Source organism: Miscanthus floridulus, chromosome 7 (assembly GCF_019320115.1).
Source record: "Miscanthus floridulus cultivar M001 chromosome 7, ASM1932011v1, whole genome shotgun sequence".
Lineage (NCBI taxonomy): Eukaryota > Viridiplantae > Streptophyta > Magnoliopsida > Poales > Poaceae > Miscanthus > Miscanthus floridulus.
In genome coordinates, this window is record NC_089586.1 from 95,833,807 (window position 1) to 95,860,094 (window position 26,288).

The 26,288-nt window shown below is 42.4% G+C and overlaps 1 pseudogene; it reads right to left on the minus strand.

Annotated features, from left to right (window-relative positions):
• Positions 1-11,170: 11,170 nt before the first annotated feature.
• On the minus strand, positions 11,171-13,565 carry LOC136463880 (receptor kinase-like protein Xa21; annotated as a pseudogene).
• Positions 13,566-26,288: the final 12,723 nt, after the last annotated feature.

A 26,288-nucleotide genomic window follows, 5' to 3' on the forward strand; every position in this document is an offset into this window, starting at 1 on the left:
AGAGCATATCACCTTTCACCTGGGCACCGCCTTCTAGACGGTACCCATCAGGAGACCGAGCACTCCTTGGCGTAGTCACGCCCACGCCCCCTATAAAGTTAGAGGTCTACGATGGGAAGCATCCATCAGCTATAGATCCAACCGCGTCGCCGACCTGTCTGCGCATCCAATTGCCTCTTCTCTCATCGATCTGTGCGTGGAGTTGCAGATTAATGCAGCGGCAAAAGAAAACCATGGCACCTAGGAAGCACACATAAATCACAGAATTTTTAGAGGAAAGGGGAAGCACCAAGAACGCAAACCGTAAATCTGCGATTCACGAATGAGCAATTTTCCTGAATGAGCAATTTCCGAAAGACGAAAAGGGAAAACCCCATGGGACAAGACGCCGGGGACCGCCGCAGCTGCCTGTGCGACCACCACGACCTTGAGTGTAACCACGATTGCAGCTATGCGGTAGTGGCGGCAGCATCCGGACCGAGGCCAGGCCCCATCATGGCAATGTCAGTGGTTGGCCCCACCAACGCCTAGCGCGCTTCGGTGGTGGCTGCAAACCCGAGGCCAGGCCCCATCGCTGCGATGACGTGGCCCCTCCATCCACGGCGACGGGTGGCTCGACCAAAGATAAGAAGGTACCTTTGGTCAAACTTGTCAGGACGATCCACTGAAAGAAGTAGCACCTCTCCTCACCCTATACAGGTAATGCCACCAACTTATCAGTAATTTCATAACAAGTAACAAGGAAGACACATTGAACTATTTACAAACAATTACTTACCTGTTGATCGCTACATGTGTAAAAGGCCCAGGCAGCTGTATCCGGATGCCCAGACTAATACACGTGGGCTGGCTTACCACCGTCATAGTTATACACTAGTAGTTCAGGATGCACAGGTGCATCCTTGCAGGACGCGTTCGGGTATAAAGCTTTAGGACGACCTCGCTTTTGCCACTTCTCTTTACGCCACATGTCGTTCATATATCAAAATGGAGGATACTAAGAACATTTGTGTAGTATAGTTGCCTTCCAACACTTAAACTAAACCTAAACCTAAACATAATAACTATCATCATAACCTAATCATGAAACACATGCGCCTACATGTACATGTATAAATCGAGGGCAGAACCTAAACACGAGTTTGTAAACGTAACTGATCGACCTAAACAACTTTACATATACACCTAAATTAAAATTGCTTCAAACACTAACTAAGTAGATAACTAGGGTTGTAAAATACAAATAACATAGATCAAATCAATGCATACAAATTGTGGAGGGGAGAGAGGATGCCTTGCTCTCGAAGATCTATGGATCAAATCCAAGTTTCCAAGGTCAAATGTGTGGATTGGAGAAGGTTGGAAGGATTGGAGAGAGGGAGAAAGGGAGAGAGAGGAGAAAGAAATGAGGTGAGCCTTGGCCAAGAAACTGGCTGCATGGATTTGAATCGAAGCTTGGCGCCGTAGTCGGTGGCGTCGACCTCGGCGCCCAGATCCGTGGCACCGAGCTCGGCACTATAGACTATGACGCCGGGGTTGTTGGCGGTGCTTAACTCACATTTCTAATCGCCAACTATCATATAAAAACTGCTAAAATAAACACCAAGCTTAGACATAGGACTTATAACTAATCAATTCCACGAGTTTGGGTGATTTTTCATTTGCAGGAGGGCATGTCGGGATGTACAAAAAATGGCCTAAAGTATACAAGAAATACAACATTATAGACACCCAACACGAGCCCAAGGGGGGGAGGAGGTCCACAACTAGGCAAAACAGGATCCAGAAGAGAGGAGAATATGGGCAAACCCAAATCAAATCACCTTATCTCCATGAAAGCACCACATAGGCCCGCTCTTGAAGCCCAAAGGAGGTCACTCACCGAAGATGGGCCAATTTGGCCTCAGTTGGGGGGCGATGACACCATCCATCCACTCCATCTCCACCATCCATCCTGTGATGGTTTGATCAAAGGGCTGTGGTGAAGAGGCACACGGATCGCTGACATGGTGCATTGAGTGGCCTCCACTTCTCTCAACCTATAAATACCACCTCACTCCCTCTCATTCAAAAGAACACCTCAAGGCAAAGAGCTACACCACAAGAGCATCACTCCAAAGGGCTTAGGCCATAGCTAGCTAGTAGACTTGGATAGGGAGAGATGTGAGGGAGAGTAAGGGGAAGAGTCGAGCTTGTCGGTGTCTCCCCGAACTTGTACCTCGACGAACACCTGTGCCTCAACAGAGCTTTCTGCTAAGTGAGTGTTCATGGTTCTTATGGTTACAAGTCTTTTGATTAGTTAATCTTTACTCTTAACTGTTTATGGGTTCGTCGTTCGTCCTTGTGGCGGATGCTCTAGTAAAGGGCCCTGATAAAGACGGATAACCCTGTGCATACTAGAGTAGTAGTCGACAGCATAGACGTGGTGTCTAGGCTAGAGGCTATCTTCGTTTGCCTCATACTCTATGGTTGAGGGGTAGGCAGCATATGGTGATAGGCCTGTCGTAATCCCCCACGTCAGTGTACGACCTAGAGCTATAGGCTGACATTGCTTGGCAGACCAGGTGATAACCAGTGCCCGAAGTAAGCAAGTAGAAGTAGAGTTTATCTTTCCATACACCCAAAAGCCATAGGAACTCATCTCTACCTTTTCCAACTTTACCCTTGTGTTGTCCTTGGACGAATTAGTTAGAAGAAGTACCTCCGTTCCCTGTGGAAATACGATACCCTAAACACTTTTGGGAGAAAACTACAACGGTAATTCCATACACTTGCGGATTAACTTCTGTAGATGTTAAGAAATACCAACAGAGGTCCTGCCACGTCAAGGCACAGTGGCATCCACGACAAGTCTGGCGTCCTGCCGTGGCGCCATAGGTCACCGTGCCGAGACGTACTACCTCGGCACCGTGAGTTACGGTGCCGACCTTAGGGTCCAAAAATAAGTTTACGTCCACCAGGGGTGTAAATGTGAAATTTTGATAAAAAGGGCTAAAGTAAAAAAAATTGAAGCCATGTAAGAGAAAATGAAAGTCTCTCCTGTGGCATATATAAACTGCTAGACAGATGATTTTTACAGTCACCTATCATTTTTTTTGGAGCAGATTACTTAGCCAAGCGCTTCTAACTAGGCTAGTGAGCACTGTATATTATGAACCACTCCTAGAAATCCATATTTGGAGGGCGGTTCTCTTAAGCAAACAACCCTTAGATTTTTTTTAAATTTTAGGGGCGATTCACTTACACAGATCACCCCTAAAAATAGAAGATTTCTATGGGCAGTGGTCTTAAGTGAGCTGTCCTTGAAAATTTATTTATAGGGATCGTTCCCTTAGCGAACCGTCCTCGGAAATACACCCTATAAAGCCTTGTTCTTCCTCACGGTTCTACACTCCCAATCCAAGCCCTCCACTCTTGAGCTCACTTGAAGGCCAAAAAAAAATTGCAAAGGGTGGGGGGGTGGGGGGGGGGAGGGGGGGAGGTTTTTCCTTTAGAATCTTTGAAAGAGTTGGGTTTAAGAGGTAAGATTATGCTATCCCAATGTCCTTTGGAAATATACTAATAGATTTCTTGCTTAATTAGTGTTTCTATATAGAGACAGGTATATGATGGTTAAATTTTCATTTTTATATCAATTTAGGCTGATTTTTTGGTCCAACTTATTTGCATGCAGTAGACTCGCATGATTCTTGAGTTATTTTTTCCCAACATTTCTTGCTTCTTATAGGATTTATAGGAGGTTGTCCATGAACAGGGGATGTTTCTATATCTAGTTCTACTTCAAGCCAGGCATGGAGGGAAGAGGGTGGTAGAGGAGGTGAGTTTTTTTGTGAATAATAAAGAGAAAATCCTACTAGTATGAGGCCTCATCGGAGACACCACATTAATTCTCACCAGATGCGCTGGAAAAAAAAATCTAGAAATTTTCATAATAATCAGAAATATATAGGCTTTAATTTGGTAGACTCTAATCATCATCGCCCAATAGACATTGGATCTTTTGATTTATAAAAAAATTACCCACCTATGTCATTATGAAAAAGACGTCCATGGGGACTGAACGAGGGGCGCGTCGGCGCAGGGACTGAAGGAGGATTCGGCCAGGCCCAGCGTGTCGGATTTGTCCGGGTCCAGTGTCGGAGATCAAGACCAGGTACCGATGCCTGGCGCACGCCATCCCCGTGGATGCCGCCCCATACCCCGCCTCCTCCGCCGAGGACTCATCCCCGTCCATGTGGGGCCTACTCCACTCTCTCCGAAACCCAACAAGCGAGCGACTACGATTCCCTCCTCTCCGCAGCAAGGCGTTATTCGGCACTGGATTGAGATTCTGCTGTTGAGGAAACAAGCGACGCTGGAAACAGAGAAGCGCCTTCCGGGTAGGCGCGGGAGCAGTGGCGAAGAGATGCTGGAGATAAACGAGAGGTAGTCCACGCGTGCATCTACGGCCGATTTTTTTTAATGGGTACGGTGGCTTCTTTTCTACGGGAGACAAATGTGTCACGGTGAGTGCTTTTACGTGTATATAATATATATGGTATTTTAGCCCACAGTTTATACGTTGGTTTTATTTTATACTATTTTCCCGAGGTCAAGAAAACATAACCAATCAACAATTTTTCCAATATAAAAACGGTATGTATTGCAGTTACATATGATCTACACAGCTGGCTACTTGATAATGTGATTCTCAGAAAATATTACTGGATATCTCAATGCCCAGCCCCATATAAAATATACAACGCAACACAATTTCCGCAGCAATCTAGTTTTATATATAAATTACTCATCTATGCCATCATGAAAGATAATTCAAAATAACTCCCTAAATTTATATATAAATTGCTCACATATATCATTGTGAAAAATAAATCAAAATAACCCCCAAAATTTGCATCTAAATTACCCACTTTGCCAATATAAAACATAATTCAAAATAAGCCTCTAACATTGCATCTAAATTATCTATCTTTACTATTATGAAAGATAATTTAAAACAACTCTCTAACTTTGTATCTAGACTAGTAAGATTACCCACGTGTGTCATTATAAAAGATAATTTAAAATACACCATAATGATTTTATACATTATCCACCTTCGTAATTATGAAAGACAATGCAAAATAACCACATAAATTTACATCAACATACACATATATGTTGTTAAAAAAGATAATATAAAGTATTACCTTTATATTTGTATCAATTTCAACCATTATAAAAAATAAACAAAATTATCTCTCAAATCTACATGTAAATACTAATATATGCTATTATAGCTTTACAAAAATAAATCGATATCCATAAAGTACGACATATATATTTCTAAATTATAAACTTCTACAACCGTGAAAGTAAATAACCATAATGCTATGTTTCACCATATATACCAATTAAACATACATGCTTTAGAATAAATATTTATTTTAATATCTTCTGAAGCATGGAAAAATGTATAATTGACAAGCATGGAAAATGTTTAATTGACAAATCACATAGCAATAATATAACACTAACAATTTGCTTTAAATTATATTAATACTCCGTGGTAATGAATTTAATGAGTTGTTATTCTAAAGAAGTTTATTTTAATTAAAATATTATGTCATATCAGTATTGGTAATTTAATTTTAAGCACTCTATTATATGTAAAAGAATACTACACACATATAATCCTGTGATATAACAAATACAATAAGTTCAATGTGAGGATGCAATCTGAGTTTTAACTTAATTAACATGTGGAAAACAATATTACTAGGACCTAAAGTCTTTTTTGGTAAAACTTTTTGAATGAAAGATGAAAAATCCTAGAATTTCTACTTAACATGTCAAAAAACTGCACAACTCGATTACAAGTTGAAAGTTAAACTATGATTCATGAAATCGTAGAAAAGGACTCAACTAGAATTTATATATCTTAATATTTGGTTTCAACTAAATGTATATATCATGATAGAAAAAAGAGACAAATACTAGAAATTCTAACTACATGCCATCGTAGCTATTGCATAAAACAACGTAAGAACAACTCCAACAGCTTGGCTATTCTTGTTGTGGAGACTATTTTAGAATTTGTACATCAAAAAGTAGGCTCCAATAGATGTGCTATTTGACTTTGCAAAATAGGAAGCTGATGACTATCCCTTGGTTTTTGGTGGCCATAGAAAGCCAACCATGTGCGCTCGCTATCTGACTTTATAAAATAGCAAGGCTGTTGTGGACCACTTCATTTTTTAGGAGCTTTCTATTTTACAAAATGGCTAAACAAAAGAATTTGGCTACTAATTTTAGCCAAATTGTTGGAGTGCTCACATGACTCTATATTACCCACATAAAAAGGACCATCATCAGTTCGGTTTTATGGATAATAATAGCTATTGGATCCTCTGCTATTGCGTAAATCAACATATAGTAACACATGACTATATATTTAAACTATCTACGGGGCTGTTTGGATGCCAGCCTTTATTTGCCACATCGTAGGTGTGGTGGCCACAGATTGTGGCGTCTAAATTCACCGCCACAGACTGTGGTGAGATTCCTAAAGCCTTAACTCTTGTGCAGCTGTGGCAACCTCATCTTACTCACCAACCAAGCAGGGGACAAAACTGCTGTGGCAGCCATATCTGTGGAGTGGCACATGAAGGCCAAGAACCAAACAGCCTCAAGAAACTTTGATCTAAAGAACACCTAAATTTGCATCTAATTACACAGGTAATCCTATTATGATAGATAATTTATGTAACCCAATTTTTATCTTATTATTTAAAAAATAAAATATCCTCTCAATTCTATATCTAAAAATTATCAACATCATCTATTAAAAAATTGTTTAAATAACCATAGAGCATGTATACGTTTCTACGTTATCCATTCTATCAATATTAATGTATTAAGATTTGATTAAAGTAAGCATATATATATCGTACCAACGTGCATGAGCAATAAATATATATGTTATGTTTCATAAAAAAAAATTCCTTAACAACTCATATACTAATGATACTAACAAAGTAGCAAATTGTTTAAAACCATATTAGTAACTATGACATATAATTTATATAGGTTGTTGCTTTAGATATGTTTATATATATTTTAACTAAATGTTTGACGTGTCTATATTGATAGTATAACTATAACTGCATATATTTCCTTGATAGGAAAATTCAATCATCTTGAGAAGTATAGGATTAGAGACCACTAGTGGCCATATTTTCTGCTCCTTTAAGATTACTTTAGAGTAAAAGTCGGTTTGTTATATGGTTTAAGTATTAAATTCTCTTTAGGTTAACAATGCTATTCCCATGGGAGATCTCACTCCAAGCTCTATCATCACTTATCTTAAATGACATGGTGCAAGTTTTAAATTGTAGCACCTGGTTTTAAGGACAAAACCAGATACACACCATATGTGTGCCCAGGAATTCAATTCACACATATAGTTACAAATGAAGGGGTAATATCAAAGACAATGCCTTTATTACAAAACGCATAAATATTTGTCACAAAGGACATAGTCTTACTTTACAGTATATACTGTAACTCTATTCTTCTGGTAAAGCCTCCAACACCACAGGAATCGTCATCTGGTTGATCACAAGCCTAACACCTATTGGAAAACTTCACTGAAAAACCTCCATCTGGTACCCATCTGGGCTTTTGCCAAAGTATTGAAATAAAACAAGCATAAGCTACTACCGCTTAGCAAGCATAACATGAGGGGATGCAGGCTCAAAAGGCCACGGCTGAACTGCGGTAAGCACTTTTAGTTGGTCATATTTTATTATTAATCATAAGTTGCTAAGTTATGCTTAGGCTCCTAAATATGAATAATTAGAGATATCAGCAATTTTAATCATAACCCACATCTGAGTATCCAACTATTCAGTAAGGATCCAGGCCGTTCGTGACTGTGAGCACGACTGATATACCAGTTTTACACTCTGCAGAGGTTGTACACTTTTACCACGAGTCATGATACTCATATGCCCGGGTTTACAACTCCCAAAACACTTCCAAGGTGAGCAGGCAGGGTATACTACGAAGCTTTTCCCCAGTCGTTCTAATAAGGAGCAGTCGCTAAGGATTCTATCTCCTAAGTGTTATGGAGTCATCTCCAAATGTGGCACTGATACACGCAGCATAGTACACACTCTGGGGATGAGGCCCATACCTAGCCTGGTATGCCCCTCTTGCCCTTTCGGTAAACTGCTACAAACTAGAAAGAGCAAGGTACTAGACTAAGACCAGAGCCATGTGGTCCTCATGGTTGTACTGTAAGTCCTGGGTTGTCACTTAAAGATGAGTCCTTATGGAGAGAAACTAGAGCACCATAAAAAAGGCCCAATGCTCTAGCCCCTTGGTTCCATGTTGCTAAAAAACATCTTTTAATACCATGTTGCATATATCTTTAATTGTATTCTTTAATCAATATTGGTTGGAACAAATCGAGCATACTACCCACATGCAAAACCCATAGGTAAATCAAGGACAGGATAATCAATATCAAGGTAAGTAGACTCCAAGCGCTTCATTAACATATGCACATGAATTGAGGTTGCATTAAAGTGAATAGGTAACAAGGAGCCTCATATTATACTTGCCTTGAGCAAAGTACTCTTGCTGATCTGGCACGTCAAAGTAGTACCCTTGATCTCCTACGAATTGCTCACCGTCTATACTCAATAATCACAGCAACATACAAGCATCCAGAAGCAATCATGCATAGCAAACAAAAGCTATAGATTAGAACAGTACACCAACAACATAAAATCAAGATGAAAAGTTTGTAAAACAAATCTATGTCTCGCTACGATCACACAGACGCGAAGATCACAAAATTCAGAGCTAAAACGAAGAAGTTATGAATTAAACAAGATTTTCTTTAGTAAAATAATAGATTAAATCTAACCTTGAATTTTAAAAGTTGAAAACCTACTTAGTAGTAGTATGAACATGTAGATTATGAAATTACAAAAGTAACGCAAGTTGAACGGATCAGATCGGAGTTAAAACGGAGATTTTATGGCTACAACAAATCTAGTGGCAAAACTGTAAATAGCTAAAAACGTATTTATATCTAAACCAATGAAACTACACTTTCCAAAGAAGAAAACGCAATCTGGAAAGGCACTATGGACTGCGGGTTAAGACTCAAATACTTGTAAGGGCTCTTTTGCAAAATTCCAAGATGAAGGGGTATCCTTGATCTTGGACCGTTGGATCTAAAATCAACGCAGCAGATAAGATGGGAGCGGGGAAAACAACGGTGGCCGGCCAGAACAGGGCCAACGGCGATTCTGGCAGCGGCGGCGCCATTGCTGGAGCTGCGGCACTCACAATTTTTGGGCTACAGAGCACGGTTTGGCTCTCCGGTGACACGGGGAGAGAGAGGAGGGGATGGGGATCTCACCGGAAAGCTTTTAGCGGCTGGAGAAGGCGTGACGACGACGGCCGACGCGGAATGATGCACGGCGGCGCTTAGTCTACAACGGCGGCTCGGTGAACTCTATGCAAGGCGGAAGCTGCGGCGCTAGAGCTAGGATTGGAGGCGACAGGTACGGGGCATCCGATATTTAAGAGGCGTGGATGCTCGGGCGGCACGGCACACGAGGCATAGTGGGAGCGGACAGGACGGCGGCGATGGTGTCCGAGTCGGTCACGAGACAAAGGAAGAAGAGGCGCCTGACAGGTGGGCCCGGCGCGTCAACGGGGTAGAGAGAGGACGCGCGGCGTGGGCGTCTGGCTGGGCCGGGCGCGCGCTGTTGGGCCGGGCGGAAGGAGCAAGGCGCGGGAGGGAGTGAGGCGACTAGCGCTGGAAACGGGCCGAAGGAGATGGGCTGGTGTGGAGGAGAAGCAGGCTAGCAGGCCAAAGAAAGCAGGCCAACCTGCTACGGCGGGCCGAATTCAGGGAAAGAAAAGAAAAAATACTTTTCCATTTTCTAAACTAATTTTCAAACAAGTTTTGAATGCAAATCCAAATCAATTTCAAATTTGATCTCAATCACACAATTCAAAAATACCATGCAGCAGCATGAATGCACATGCATATAGGTAACCTTATATTTGATTTTATTTTTAACAAAATTATTATTTTCCTAAATTCAAATGCCCACAAAAATGCATAATAAATCAAATTCTCCTATTTTAAAATAATGCAAATTTTAGGGTGTTACATAAATGATTACTTATGCTATTATAGTATTTAAGAACATACTATCTAAAATCCTTATTTTTAAAAAGTGCAAAAAGGAGAGTTAATAAAAGATACAGTAAACATAGGTGTTTCAACTAGACGAAAAAAAATCTATGGCAGCCAATAAAAATAAAATTCGAAAAATCAAAATTTAAATTCATGACTTCATGACATATGTGATGCACCAAGGGGTGCCATAGTTAATGGCAAGATTTCAATCTAATTACATATTTGAAATATACATAGGTGATATACAAAATAAAAATATAAATATGGATGAAAAACATAGAAATCAGTCCCTTGCAAAAATGTAACTAAATAAGTTTATGATAACTGGATATAGACTATGAAGTATCTATTTTGTCTATTTTGTAGAAAATAAACAAAAAAAAGAATACACAATTTAATATAATAATTCTTTATTAGTCCGTATTAAACAATATATCTCTTAAAATTTTAGCCCGTGTGAGAGCATGGATTGGTGGAATAGTATTTGTAAATTCAAATAGAGTATATTGTAGTTAATTGTGTGCTTATTTTTTTTTGTCGTATTTTGTTATTAATTTATACTGATTTTTCTGTTGATTGTTTCTATAGTTATTCGTTTTTTACCAACATTGCTTGAATGATAAGATCTTCTGGAAAGAAAAAAATAATTATCCCCTTTTTAGTATGTTTGCAGTTACCTGTTGTCTCTGTATCTAGGCTATCCCCAAGAAACCGCTTCGTAAGATTTGGTTGTGGCGGCAACTCATCAATTGGCACAAGTGGTCAGGACTCGGGACCTTTTTTTTAGCTAAGCACGTGCATGGATGACGTTAAATCCTACGGATTGAGGGTTATTATTAGTGTGTATGTATTTTGCAGTTTGCACAAAACTTTATGCTATGTGCTCCAGGCACGCAGTGAAGCAGATGTCGGTAGGGTTTTTTAGATTCTTGTGTCACCCCGATGTAATATATGATCTTCAAATGCAATAAAAATAACTTCCATTATTGAAAATAAATGACATATACAACTCAAGCAATAGCATATTGCTATCCTTATTACAAATAGAACTGACGTATGTAGATAATATCGAATTCACCAAAGCATAGTACCTAATAAATTATACGAAGCAAGAAAGTGTGCTCATCAGGGGATATCTTTATTGCTGTCAGGATCGAAACACTTTCTGGTAATGAGTGACATTATTTCTTCAATTTCCATCCAAGATGTGACGTCTTGATTTCATGAATGTTGCTGGCTGTTTCTTTCATATTCGCTCGTTCGCTTGGTAATGAATGTGCACAGCAAAGTGCAGCTTGCAGCAATGACGCCAAGCATTGGTGTACTACATTTTCTGGTACCATCTTATTCTGTGCTAGGTCCTTGCACTCTTCTTGGAGTTGAGGATCAATGACGTTATAGATTTGATGTGGAAAATTGCGCTCCACAACGTTGACAAGGTTGAGTCCGTCCATGAACATAGGATCTGTTGGCCTTTTGCCTGTCATCATCTCTAGAAGTACTATCCCGAAACTGTAAGAATCTCCGGAAATTGATGGACGACCACCTTGAGCATACTCTGGAGAGAGACAAGTACGTGCGCAGAGTTTAGTTGTGGTGACAATAAAATGGGTATGTATGTTAGATAAGGGCAAACTTAATAATTAACTAACAAAGGAATACCTAGAGCAATGTATCCTATGGTCCCCTTCACACCGATGGAACTAATTGAACCTGGTGGTGTCAAGCGAGAATCAGCATAAAACCTTGCGATGCCGAAGTCTCCCAAAAGCGCATTCATGTCTTCATCCAAAAGAACGTTGCTGGGCTTCAAATCGCAATGAACAGTGGGCCTTCCGCAATCGTGGTGTAAATAGTCCAGTGCATCAGCAATGTTAGCAGCTATGCTTATTGTTTGAGTTAGGCCTAGACGCTTTGCAGCTTTTCCATCCCCTTTCTGGTGTATCCACGAGTCTAGGTTGCCGTTAGGCATGAATTCGTAAACTAAAGCTTTAAAAACATTGCCTATATTGTCCACTGTCGAGCATGCAGTTATGATGGGAAGAAGATTTCGATGTTGAATGCTTCACATTCTGCCATGAAGCTTCTCTCTGCACCTCGCATCTCGAGGTTGAAAACCTTCACTGCCACTTGAAATTTTGATTCCTTTATGGTCCCTATATACACTGTACCATAGCTTCCTTTCCCAACAAGGTTGGATTCTGAAAAACTATTCGTGGCTTGTGCCGGATCATTGTAAGAAACTTTGAGGAAATCGTAGCCACCTAAAGAGGTCGATCCTAAAATTTTTCTTCTTGGCGACTTCTTTTCAAGGAGTAAAAAGCATATCAACACTAACAGCGACATGAAGCCAAACACCGGGATCGATATTTTAATCAAATAATATTTGTTGCTGTTTTTCTGAGAACCTGTTGGGCAGGGGGGCAGACGAAGATCGCCTACTCCACCACACAGGCCCTGATTTTCTTCAAGTGAAATGGCAGTGGCATTTTTGAAAACCCCATTTGTTGGTATTTGCCCAATGAGATGATTGTACGAAAGATCCAGTTCGTCAAGCAATGTAAATCACCTAGATTTGTTGGGATAGTGCCTGATAAACTGTTATGTGAAAGATTCAGCACGCTCAAACTGCTGAAGTTACCAAAATATGCTGGAATGCTCCCTGTCAGCATGTTTTGGTCCATCTGGATGTCAGCTAAGGCTAGACATTGGCCGAAACTATGAGGAATTTCTCCACTAAGCATATTTGCTGATAGATGTATGATGAAGAGTTGCTTAAGGTTACCAACCACTGGAGGAATGTTGCCTTGAAGATTATTGTAACTTAAGTCTAACTTTTGAAGTCTTTGAAGATTTCCTAAGTTCTGAGGTATGGGGCCATCGAACTTGTTATTGTCCAAATAAAGCTCCAGCAAACCTTTAAGATTGCCAATGATGTCAATGTTGCCTTGAAGATTATTGTAACTTAAGTCTAACTTTTGAAGTCTTTGAAGATTTCCGAAGTTCTGAGGTATGGGGCCGTCAAACTTGTTGTCCAAAAAAAGCTCCAGCAAACCTTTAAGATTGCCAATGACGGGTGGAATGGGTCCGCTTAAGTTGTTTTTTCTAAGACTCAAATACTGCAGGTTTTTTAGGTCTCCAAGCCATCCATCAATGCTACCAGTGAGACTGCTTTCATCTAGTGATAATTGAACCAACCCAGAGAGTTTTCCTATATTTGGTGGGATTGTACCTGACAGCTTGTTTCCACCTAAAATTAAGTACTGAAGAGTAGATGATAAGTTACCGACTGAATTTGGTATGACCCCCTGCATCTGATTGTTTGATACTGCTAGCACCTGTAGAGCACTGCAGTTTTCTAGTGTTAAGTAATCTACTGCTTCCATGTGTGAACACACGGCAGGGGAAGACGTCGTCAAAAAGGCTCCCTGCTGTGGTACTGAAGCCACAGCAGGGGCAGACGCCGAACAGCTCTCCTACAGCACTGTAGCCACAGCAGAGGCTGACGCCAAAGTCAGCCCTACTGTCATATTTTGTCACTGTAGCAGCATGACAGCTGTACTAGGATTAGAGCATCTCCAAGAGCCTTTCTAAATCTCACTCTCTAAATCATCATTTGGAGAGCCATTTACATAAAAATCGCTTTCAATATCTTTTCAGTCTCCAACAGTTTTTCTATATCTCATGCGCACTCTAGAAAGCCATTCTCGTCTTCTATTTTTGGCTAGCGAAAAATCCGGAGAAGATGGCTATATTTGGATGACCATTTAGAAAAGTTGTTGGAGGTTAGTTTTTTTTACCAAAATCTCTATTCCTAGCAATTAGGAAGGATATGGAGTCTCTTGGAGATGCTTTTAGATGGGTAGAGTTGTATATATAGTTTGCCATAGCAACACAGTACAGAGAGAGAGTTCAATTTTGCCATCTCCTCTGCAGAGGTTCGGCCAACGCTGGTGCTTATGCGATGTGTGTGCTCTGTTCTCCCTTCCGTCTTCTACCTCTAACCATAGTGTGTGGTCACCAACGATAGTTCGTGGTCAGCATCGCTAGTGTGTGCTCGGCAACACTATTGAGTGATCGGATAACTCCGTGCCGGAGATTCAGGGTCTAACAGGTGGTATCAGAGCCATACAAGCACCGTCGCCGAACTAACCGCTGGCGATGACGGACGGTTTGGAGATGGGCGGCAGCAGTGGAGCTGCTGTGGCTGCCCAGCCACAACAGAAGGTCGTTGTGCGCATGGTGCGGGAGGTCAGCGGCACCAGTTGGCCGACGCTGACTCGCACCAACTATGGCGAGTGGTCGGTGATCATGAAGGTCAAGCTCAGAGTCCGACGGCTCTGGAATGCTATTGACAAGGGCACCGACAACGAAGAAGACGACATATCAGCGTTGGAGGCTATCCTCGCTGCTATGTCCGCGGAATATAGGGGAGCCGTTGGGGGTGAAGAGCTCTATTAAGGAGGCGTTGGAGGCCATTGCAGCGATGCGCGTCGGTTCCGACCGCGCAAAGAAGACAACGGCCCAGCTGCTGAAGCAGGAGTACGCCAACCTCAAGTTCAAGGATGGTGAATCAGTGGAGGACTTCTCCCTCTGCCTACAGACGCTCATCAGCAAGCTGAGGAGCCACGGCATTACCATCGACGAAGAAGAGGCGGTCTCCAAGTACTTCCACTCCGTGCCGGTGAAGTACATTTAGATTGCTCTCTCTATAGAGACGATGCTGGACTTGTCCACCCTCACCATTAAGGATGTGACAGGCCGTCTGCGGGTAATGGACGAGCGCATGGAGCAGGCCATAGCAACAAAGGATAGCGGCAAGCTGCTGCTGACAGAGAAGAAGTGGGCTGCCTGGAGGAACTCCGGGGAAGCCTCCTCTAGCCGTGGTGGCGAGGGCAAGTGCCGCGGCAAGGTTTCCTCGGAGAAGAAGAAGAAGGTCGACCCCAACGCCTGCCGGTGCTGCGGGAAGACGGGCCATTGGGCAAGGGAGTGCCTAAATCGCAAGCAGGAGAAGAAGGCTGAAGCTCATCTGGCGCAGGCTGATGATGATAATGAGGCCACTATCCTGATGGCGACATTCTGTGCACTGCAAGACGTTGAGGCCGAGGAGAAGAAAGAGGTGATGGCATTGAAAGGGCCTACGAAGGCCTTGAAGGCTGTCAACCTCGACGAACCGCGCGCCCAAGTCCACCTCGGACGTGTGGGCGGCGAGCAGGAGCAGCGGTGGTATCTGGACTCCGGCGCCAGCAACCACATGACGGGCTCCAAAGCAGCCTTCTCCGAGCTCGACGATGACGTGACCATGTCGGCACGAAAATTCATCTCGTGCTAAGGCACACGAGCAAGCGGGAAGGGTCTGCTTGATGGAGTTGGAGATCCGCCTAGCTTCAACGTAGGGATTATCGATCCTGCGCACTCCTCCCGAGACGTGCCAGTGAATTTAACCCTGCAATTGACAAGGAGAGAAAACTAATTAGTAATTTAAGATGGGACATGCTGGTGTTGCCAGATAGTCCCGAATGTGCGGCTCTAAGAGCCGATGTGGAAGGAGATCGACTAAATAGCCGATTCCAGCATACTCATAAGAATAAATCAGTTAAAGCTCATAGAATTATGGAAGGAAAATCGGTTATCATTCAGGATGAATATCTTTATTTAGACAAATATTAGTCAATGGCAATAGGATGTCAACACTAATCAATTTATGCTAAGCCAATGACTGCAAGTAACCGAATCTCTTTTTTATATAAAAATTTAGCCCATCATCATTTAATCATTTAATAGAGATAAATCAAATAAACATATTAAATCTCATCTATCGCTATGACCAGTGGGGCATGAGGTAGAATCATGCAGGCCGTAGAAATAACAATAAATTCGACGATCCTAACTTATTACTAATATCAGTGGGGCATGAGGCAGAATCATGCAGACCGTAATACAATAATAAATCATGGGGCTAACATATCTTTCAACCTACCCTTACTTTAACGGTCTCGTGACGTGAACTGTATATGTGAAAACACTCGATATCGGCTAAAACAGCCGATTCAGGCATAGCGCACAGTTAAGGTCATGCCCTGTCAGGAATAGATCTACCAAATAACGATCCTCGCTCCACGGTGCTAACAGTGGGGTGTGAGGTAAAATCACACAGGCCGTGATAACGGGCCATGGAGTGGTTTTCGTTAGCCAATAGATCTATTCGAAACCAGGCATGCCTTAACCGCACGCTATGCACGATCAGGATTAACATAAAACAGCCGATAAAACATAACTCATCGTTTAAGGTGCGGATTAGATCAGTTTAAATTAATAAACGATGGTTTAAACAGGATATAAGGCCGATCTAGATCAATCCCAATCGGGCGAAGTGATATTGCTATAATTAAATAAATAATGAAAGCAATCAGTAATATCGGTAACTTAATGAATCTATCCGAAGGACGTCACCCTTAGGTAAAGCCGATAACTTGACCTTAATCTAGTTTGAGCAGTGGAGGTCGACCGAATCGATGCAACCATACTTGAACTAGATAAGAATCGATAACTAGCTCATACCAAAGTCGCAGTGGAGGTCGACCGGATCGATGTAGCCGTACGAACGGAAGTATAATCCATGACGGTACTTACAGATAAGCTGGAGATCGTCCGGATCGATGCAGCCCTACTCACTGAAGACCTCGTCGAGATCTACTCTACTCCAACTCCTAAGGGGTGGCCGGAGCCAAAAAAGTAAGTAACTTGTATTTGATTGATTGTGTATTTTTACAATAGGTAGGGTCCAATATTTATATTTGGGGCCTAAACACGAATCCTACTCAAGCATGACTCATTATAATCTTTGGCCTAAGAGAAAACATTCCTAATCTTAAGATAACTTGGACCCTAATCTTTCCTTTTTTATAGAGTTCGATGTGCATCTCCCGACGCCAATCTCAGCCCATTATCGTTACTTGCTAACGTCATTTAGAGAGAGTCGATTCCATTGTCTCTTCTGAATCAGCTGATATCAATCTTCAAGCAATCGAGTCCTTGATCGACACAATTTTGGAAGTTTCGAGTTCCCATGTTCTTCTCTCCAAATTTTGGTGTAAACACATGCCCCCCAATTTTGGGATAAAAATGATTTTATTCCAAAATTCCTTTTTATCTGTTTACCACGCCGCAACCGTTATGCTCCGAGATATACGCGCGACTCCTGACTTTCCGGGCCGAGTCTTATATAATATCCCAATAGTATCTTTTCCAACTTACTCGGCCTTTTTGCTTCCCCCTTCTTTCTCGAGCCAATCCTAACAGCCGACGCCGTCATCGCCAAAGCCTCAACCCTAGCAAATCATCCGCCCTATCAAGCTTTTATTCAAGCGGTCTTCCTTAGACTCAAATCGGCCTCAGTCGTAATGGCGACCAACGACCAAATCCCCGAGGTATGCTTCCAAGTTCCCATTCTCAAAGTGTCGGTCGCTACCCTGTATTCCCTTTGTTCTCAAATTTATTTTATCCGATTTGTAGGAAATGAGGAATGAAATCTTGATTCCATCAGCTCTTGCTTCCAATGTTTATTTTCTTGGGCCTATGAGTGACCCTGATCCATGTAATTTTATCCACCAAGAAACCAATCAAATCTCTTTTAAACAGTCTGCAGTAGATTTGTCCTCTTGGGACACCAAAACTCTCTTTAGAAACTGGACCAAGATGCCTAAGGGATGGAGAAATTGATTTCGTAGGGTGTCTGAGAAAAAGGATGGAGATTGGGAGCTTTATGATTTGAATCAATGCCTGACACTCTCGCTGTCTAGGATGGAGAGGAATGATTCACTTCTGATTTCCGCATCTTATTTCTGGTCCAACGCCCTGAATGCCTTTGTATTTGGTCACTGCCCAATGACCATCACTCCGGCCGATGTTTACATGTTGACCGGCCTTAGAATTACTGGATCAATGTAGCCTTATGAGTACTTGGGTGCTGGTTCCAAGAAATTAGCCAAAATACCAGACTGCACAGGATGGGTCGGTTACATTCTGAACCACATTGGAGATGAATCAGCTGTCAGCGAAAGAAAATATATAGCCTTTCTAAACATGTGGTTAGAAAGATTCATTTTCTGTGGGTCATCTTGTGGTCCGACTTACAATCATAAACTCATGGCAGAGCATTTGGCATTAGGTAAGGATATCCCTCTTGGAAAGTATCTGCTAGGAGCTGCTTATCATCTGATGTACCAGGTAGCCGCCCAATTACTAAAGAATGAACCAGTGCATACTATCAGTGGGCCTTCATGGCTGATACAACTGTGGCTTAACCTGTACATGCACAAGATTGTAAGGTCTGATCTTAGCAACCTGAGTTTCCCTTCCTCCAACTTTGATGAGGAATATAGAGGCGAAGAAGGAAGAACACGTCGGTGTACAAGCTATGGTGAGGCTGCATCGGCCATAACAATCGATATTGATGTTGGCCATCTCTTTAAAAAGTTTTATAGAGGGTTTGATGCAGATGCCCTGACTTGTCTACCATATGATGAGGATGAGAACAATGAGTTGATTTTCCCATTCAAATTTCGATTTGAATCAGACTGTTTGGACGAGATGGTGGCTACAATCTTTAATTCCTTCATTAAGCCATGTGTCCTTCCTGTCGAATTTCGTTATGGTCATGGCAAAATGGCTATAGGCTCCTCTCTCCCATGCAACCTTCCAACCTATGAGTTTTACAACCCCTTTTCGTAGCTCATCAGTTTGGTCTTCGTCAATTACCTCATCGACTCTTCTTCAAGGATATACTAAGGCCAAGAGAAGACATCAACGAAGGACTAGAAGCTTCTAGAGTTTTACAACTGGGATCAGATCTTTCTTCCCTTTGCTTGCATGACTGGATCAGAGTCAGTTTCTCTTCCACTCTTTTCGACTCCTAGTGGCAAGAGTGGCATTCCCATCTTTTCTATGGGTTGGTCCACCCTTTGTGTATAGCTCTAGATGGGGAATTCGCTTCTGACAGAGAGGTAACTTGCCATCTCCTTTTAAGAAAATTATTCGATGAATTCTCTTGCCAACTGTTCTAACCGATCCTTTCAGGACACTGAATTCAATCCTCCAGGCTTGGATAGGAAGGGGCACCCTATAGATTATCAGCCATCATGCCCAGTCTCAAGAATAGGATCAGCCGCACATTCATTGAAGAAATTGATGAAGACTCATGCTGCTCCCATGATTGTGACTTACCAATCTTCAAAGCGCAAGGTGGTCCAAGGGGCAACCTAGAAAGCCATTACTAGAAAAAGACTCCGTAGGACGAGGCCATCAGCTGCTCAGGTAAACAATCCATATTCTCCTCGAACTGATATTCAACTTCTAATCCCATTCCCTCACAGCTATCGAGCATTGCATCCCAATCTATTCTAAGTGCCGAACTGCTATCCCAGGCGTTTGATCTAGCACCAACTGAACTCTCATCGGCTGATCATCAAAAAGGAGCTAATTTCGGTTGAAATAGCCAATGCTTCCACAACAGCAGAAAATGTGAGTTTTATCCTTGATGCTTGTTGGAGTATTTTCTTTCACTTCTTGATTTACTTAGCCTTTCATCCTTCATCTGACTTCTTACCATGCCAGATACTTCCTGAGGAAACCTCTATGCAAGAGCAGGAGCTTGATAGTCCACTTAAAGATCCTGTCAGTGTTGAAGGTGATCCGGTTGCCGTCGACATTCAGACTGTCGATTCCCTAGTTTGGCATACAACTAATGGTAAGGAAGTTACATGCTCAATTTATTTCTCTGCAACAAACATGGACTAAAAATTTTCCCTGATGTTTGCAGATGTCGATATTGAGAGCTCATAGCCGATTCAACCAGATGTTACTGGTGCATCATTGGTTGTTCCTCCTCTTCAGATGGAGGCTACTACAGAGAAGGTAATGTATCCTTTTCACCATCTATTTTGCTATAAACTGATTAAAACCTCCTAATCAAGATTTTCTTATACACAGGCACTCAATCCTCCAGCCCTGAGCTACTCTTTCGATCTTGAGGAGTATCTTGATGAGGATGAAATCAGATCATCAGCCACCTCCTTCAAGGAAGCTTTGTCAGAAGAGACCAAAAATTAGCTAAGAGATATTTTGCCAATGTTTGAGAAGAATATAGCCGATTTGGTCCAAGATACTGATTCAATGCATAGAGTCTTCTTGGCCATTAAGGGTAATCCATCCCCAGCTCTTTCCAGAGTCTTGTCTTCTTTATCTATTTTTGAAGATTAGGTCTCAAAGGTGAAATAGGCTCAGACGAATCTGTCTGATCGTGAAACTTTATCGGCCAAAGGGAACTCCAATAGGCAAGAGGCCAAAGAGCTAACATAGCTGATTGATCATTTGAAGAACTCCTCTCTCAGTATTGACCCAAAATTGTCTCAACTAGAAGCCAGGCGTGCAGAACTTGAGAAGGAGCTAGAAAATGTGAATGCTGCCATTGATCGTCATAAGTCCACCCTGGCTCAAATACCCGATGCCATCAAACAAAAGAAACAAGAACTGCTGGCCAAAGTCAGGGAAGGCAGGGTCATCTAGAGTAGCCTCGAGAACATTCCTAGATCAGCCGAAGAAGATAAATAACAGATCATAGAAGTTGATGCTATTCGGCTAGAAGTGTTGAAAGCAATACATGATGTTCTAGACTTGTAATTCACGTATCAACATATGTCTTCTATAGAATCAATGACAACCATACTTTCCGTTGCCTCGCTGTATTTCTTGCTTTGGCTAAAGAGCCAATTTGAAAATAGCCGATTCTAGATTCCCGATCTTAATCCAATTAGGTCTGAAAACACGGCCTTTATCAGGAGAGCCCCTGGATCTTTCACATTCCCATGTTTGAAAATAGCCGATTCTAGACTTCCAACCTTAATCCAATTAAGTTTGAAAACTCGGCCTTTATTAAGAGAAAACCTCGATCTTCTGTCCTTGGTCACCCGGCGCTGTATTCTCTTTGACATTAGTGAGGTGGCGCTTTGCCTTCTATTAATTGTGGTTGCCTTTTGCACGTCCCGAGGCGTCCACCTCTTCGCTCCGTGGCCTCAAATACCAGCCGAGGGCTCCGGCCTCGAACACATCTACACCTACAACCACTCTTGTTCCTTTGCACTTCTCCACCCTCATAACCCCTGTAGCGGCCTTCTTCTCCTTTCGTAGATCCGATCAACTTCATGGCCGACAAGGACAACCGCGGCAAGCGCGCGGCGGAGGAAATTCTGGAGGAGAATATGCCAGTGAACCAACGCCTTCGACGCATGAGGTGAGATCGACATCTTCCGTTCATGATGATGAACTATTCTGACCGGCCTATAGGTTCATTTTGAATTACAGTCTTCGTCCTCTCCCCAGGGCCGGTGAGCCCTCGGATGCTGCATCTTCTGCACCGGCCTCATTGTCGGATTCTTCCAACTCATACAACGGTGATGATGCTCGGCGCTTCCTCCGAGAGTGGAAGGCGGCCCAAGACCGTTATTCCAAAGCGACTTGGGAAAATGGTCAGCTTGAGATCTGTCTCAGGGTCTCTCAAGCTGCCCTTCATGCGGCCGAGGAGGAGGCCAGTGCCGTTCGAGCACGGCTGGCCGAGTCTGATGCCGCAGTGGCGGGTAAGATGAACTTTAGGAACGCCTCTATTCTAATTTCCACTGTCTTTATCTTGATAGTTCTTCTATTTTTTGTGATCATCAACCCTGACAGTGTAGTTGGAGTCCCTCAAACTGGCGATGAATGTGGCCACGGATGCCGTCAATGCTTAGGGTCCCCTCATCAACGCTCACCTCCAAGATATTCTGGCCCGCATTCAGGAAATTGCCCTCCACGGCGTTCATCATGGCGCGTCGGTGGAGCTGACTGCGGCGCAAGTCCATACCGGGTATGAACTCCATGCCATGGAGACTGGCTTCCCAATGGCCGATGGCCCCGAGGAGCATCAGGATCTACTTGAAGAGTTTGTCATCGCGGTGGAGGCCATTGTGGACATCACATCCACTCAGGATGTGTGAATAAGGTCTTTGATTAGTCTGTACTTAGGGCGAATCAATGAACAAAGTCTCTTGCTCTTCCATGAATGTGTCTTAGCGCAACGCCCTTGTATATGTCATGCCTATCTTTGTTTTTGTTTTTGCTCTATAGGCAATACATATCGTATCGGCTTTTCACATCTTCAGGCTTATTTTTGAACTAGAGGCGATACCCTTCTGGTATCGGCTATTAGAGCTGATGACTAAATGAATCGGCTATCAAGTGTTGATCAAATGTTAGGATAATGTCCCTTCAAATATTTCTCATCGATCGCTATTGATAGGTTGCACCAGAACTTTTCAGACCAAAGGTTAAACGATCGATCGATCTAGGCCAAGCATCTCATCAAGTGAAACGAAACTTCCTTTAATAGGTCTATCAACTCTAAATTACACTTATGATTCAACATAGCGTTCACATACGTCGGTCTAAGCCTATCTCTAGGACCAATGCTTACTCCCCTTAATCCAACGGCCGACGCGAAGCCATGATTATTTATCAAAACAAACTCTTAGAGCCGATTGCTTGGATCGGCTGTTGGCCTTCATTATTGATCTTAATGAAGCCTTCTTCCCATAACTTGCCAGAAAAGCATTCAAAGTCTCCTAGTTCCCAAAAGACTGGATCGGCTGTTGCGATACTCACAGACTCATCAGCGCGAACTAGCTCGACATGATCTCCATGCCATTGAATCAAACACTGATGCATGGTCGATGGTACACAACAGTTCGCATGAATCCAATCACAACCAAGGAGTAAACTATATGACCCTTTTCCATCGATGATGAAGAACGTGGTAAGCAGAGTCTTACTCTCGACTATTAGTTCAACGTTCATTGCCCCTCGGGTCTTAGATGTATTACCCTCAAAGTCCTTAAGCATCATGTTGGTCTCAATCAGATCTCTTGGTCCTTTGCTAAGTTTACGAAAAGTGGTGTAAGGCATGAGATTGACAGAAGCACCTCCGTCCACCAACATCTTGTTCATCGGCTTTCCATCAATAAAACCTTTCACATATGAAGCCTTTAAGTGCCGATGCTTGACTGGTTTATCAAATATTGCTCGCTATATAACTGTCAACTTGGCAACTATCTCCTCATACTCCGATTCATCAAAATCTGAGTAAACTTCTTGATCTGCTGGAGCCCTGAACTCTGATGGCAACAGGAAAGCCATTTGAACATTAGCCAATGGTTGCCTTTTATTGGCTGTTTGCTTAGCACGCCATACTTGAGGTTTACCAGATGCTTGAGCCTGTTCCAACTCTCTGTTCCTTAGGCGTTGTACTCTTCTTTTCTGGCTTCTTGTTAAACCTCCTGGACACCATTAGCCTTTCTGCCAAATATATTCTTCTTCATTACTTTCTTCTTCATAATCAGCCTAGTTTTGATCAACAACTCGTTTTCCAAGCCGATCATGAACATTTCCATTTTTAGGCGCCGATCCATGTTATTATGATGATATACATCTTGAGCATGGATAGACTGGTGGTTGGCTTGAGATTGACTAAACTCTCAATATTGTTCGCTGCACTCTGGACAGTTATTCCTAGTAGGCAACTTCAAACCTTTATTCCAGCAATGTCTGAAGAAAGAACAATTTCAATGTGATTTAGCTTGCTTTCTTTCATACCTCTCTTTTTCCCGTTGACGCTGGTATTCTTGCTCTTCTAACTAATGCTGATAATCCTTTTCCTTCTGCCGCTGCCATTTATTCAACAGAATTCGAGATGTAACCCATGGCTTTGTCGCCCCATCTTTTGATGTTTCTCCCTGCTCATATCGGCTCTTTTGCTTGTCGCGGTGTCTTCTAATTTCTCTATATTCGTCAGCCGATATTTGCATCTTGGGATCGACTGTTCCAGTTTCTCTTGATTTGGTTGATGTCAGGACCTTAGTCTTTCCTTTGAGCAACCTAGCATCGACCATGTTTTGATCTCCTGGGAAAAGATTATCATCAACTTTCATCTTCCGAGGCGTATCAAATTTGAGCCTTCCTTGCTAAATAGCCCTCTATATATGCTGCCGAAAAATTCTGCATTCATTAGTGGAATAAGAAGTAGCGTTATGGAACTTGCAGAACTTCTTATTCTTTAACTGATCAAGGAGCAACATAACATGATTATCGGGTAACTTGATCTGTCCCTTCTCAAGCAAGAAATCGAAGAGCTTGTCTGATTTGTGACGTCAAAATCATAGCTCTCCTCGAATCCTCTTCCCCAAGGATTTGATACCATTATTGTCTTTTTGCCCCAATTCCATTTAGCAGCGGCAACCTCTTCTTCTTCATCTTCATAGCTGTCATCAACTGAATATGGATTATAAGCTTCAGCCATTGTGGTACTTTTTTGGAATCAGGTATCTCTGCGCATATTCTAGAATTGGCTATTGAGCGCTACAACTCGTTGAGCCAATTGACCCAAGTTGTCAAATTTTTGTCCCAGCAGCTTTTCTTTCCATGTTGACAGCATCCCTTGAATGGCCAAAGCAGCTAACTGATCATCAGCCAAGTTTAATGAGAAGCACAAATTTCTAGTCTCTCGGAACCTCTGAAGAAGCTCAGTGCCTGATTCATTAGTTTTCTGCCTTATAGTTGTTAAATCTGTAATCTTCTTTTCTCCGGTACCAGTATAAAAATATATATGAAACTTCTTCTCTAGGTCAGCCCAATTGGCAATGGAGTTAACTGGCAGTGATGAAAACCAAGTGAAGGCTGGGCCTGACATGGACAAGGAGAAGAAACAAACTCGATGAGCCTCTTCAATGGATGCTTCGCCCAACTGTGTAAGATACCGACTGACATGTTCTATTGTGCTTATGCTGTCTTGGCCAGTAAAGTTAGCAAAACTCTGGGAGCCTGTAATTTGTAGGAAGAGCGACCAAATCATACCATTCTAGATATGGGCGTTTATACGAGAAGGTCAGTCCTTTTGGCTTCAGAACGAACTAGTTCTTCATCATCTCAGTCACTCTCAGCAACAACTCATCAGTATTTGAATTTGGATTTCTTTGCGCCTGCTGACCCATTTGTAGATTGAAATCTTGTGTACCTTGATATCCTGGATTTGGAATTATGTGAAGGGTGTTATAATCTGTGCCATAATGATACCCTTGTGGAATCTCTATCTGTTGGGTCCTTTGTTGGTTTGCTGCTTGAAGTCTCTGGTTATAGACGTGAGGATCTATATCTCTATGGATCATTTGAATTGATGGTGCTATTTTTTGAGCCGACGACGGTATGTGGCCTGATGTGCCAAAATTAATCATCTGGCTCTGACCTTGCCCCACCAGCTGTTGCACATGCTGCACTGATGATCCAGGATTATACTGTATATGATTTGTAGTAGCACCTTGAGCTTGCTCAGATGAACTCTGAACTGCCTGGACATCATTATTATCAGCTGGTGCTGCTTCTTGATGACTGGTACTGGTTTGATTAGTCCCTTGAGTCGACGGATGTGGAATATTGTAATAAGTCGGTCCAACATGATCAACTGGAAACCCATGAAACACCTCTTTCATGATGTTATGGAATGTGTTCAAGAAAACTTCATTATGGTTTGATATGGCATCATGAAAAGATTTATTTATAACTTCCGTGAAGAAATGTCTGTCTTTAGTCTCATCTGCATCTGTCTGCCCATACAACAGAACTCTTGGTAGTGGATATTTCTGAACAATTGTACTATCGCGTGTCTTGGTTTAGGACAACAAATACTTGTTCTGAAATTCTTCTATAGCTTTGCTGATGACATCTTTATCTCCATCAGGTAGGTCTTCAGAAGGTACCATAAGGATGCCGTTGTTGTTGTAAGCCACCATGATGATTGTGGGGTCCCACCAGACGTGCCAGAACGTGTGTCGGCACGAAAATTTTGTCCCGTGCCGAGGCACACGAGCAAGCCGGAAGGGTCTGCTCGATGGAGCTGGAGATCCACCTAGCTTCAACGCATGGATTATCGATCCTGCGCACTCCTCCCGAGACGTGCTAGTCAATTTGACCCTACAATTGACAAGGAGAGAAAGCTAATCAG